Consider the following 934-nt stretch of genomic DNA (forward strand, 5'->3'; position numbering starts at 1 on the left):
CACTGACTAATTTTCTCTTTCATATCTTCCTTACTCTTTCCTTTATTTACATTATCAATTCTCTCTGTTTTTCTCTCGTTTCTCATCTTCCGGTTTTTTATTTTCTCTTTGAGTTCTTTTCTCTTCGATTTCCTTTTTCTATTTCCTTTTTTCGATTTTCTTTTCTCTTAGATTTTTTTCCGATAAAAAAAATCGATTTTCTTTTTCGATTTTTACAGTTTTTTTTTCGATTTTCTCTTTATTTTCTTTTTTTTTTTTTCTTTTTCTAGATTTTCTTTTACGATTTTCTTTTTCGATTTTTTAAAATTTCTTTTTCGATTTTTTTCGATTTTTTAAAATTTTCTTTTTCGATTTTTAAAGATTTTATTTTTTTTTTTTTTCGATTTTTTCCATATTTAGTTTTTTTTCGATTTCTTTTTCTCAATTTTCTTTTTTCGTTTTTTTTCGGTTTCATCTTCATTTCAATTTTCTATTTTTCTTCGATTTTCCTTTTAAATGTTTAAATTTCTTTGATATTCCTTACTATTTGATTATTCTTTTTCTTTTCCTATTTTTTGGTTTTCTTTTCTTTTTCTTTCTCATTTTCTTCTTCATTTTTCTTTTAATTTCTTTTTCTTCCGTTTTCTTTGCATTCCTTTCCCATTTTCTGTGTTTTTTCCCATTTTCTGTTTTTTCTCTTTTCCCATTTTCTGTGCTTTTTTCTTTCCCATTTTCTGTTTTTCTCTTTTCCCATTTTCTGTGCTTTTTCCCCATTTTCTTTGCTTTTCTATTCCCATTTACTTACTTTTTCCTTTCCTTCTTTCTTTTTTCTCTTCTCATCTCATTTCTTCATTTCTTATTATGCCTATTTCTAGGTCATTTTTCCATTTCCTTTCTCGTTTTCTTTTTGTATTTCCTATATTTATTTTCTTTCTTCTCCCATTTTCTTTGCTAT

This window comes from Penaeus monodon, chromosome 31 (assembly GCF_015228065.2).
Source record: "Penaeus monodon isolate SGIC_2016 chromosome 31, NSTDA_Pmon_1, whole genome shotgun sequence".
NCBI classification, from domain to species: domain Eukaryota; kingdom Metazoa; phylum Arthropoda; class Malacostraca; order Decapoda; family Penaeidae; genus Penaeus; species Penaeus monodon.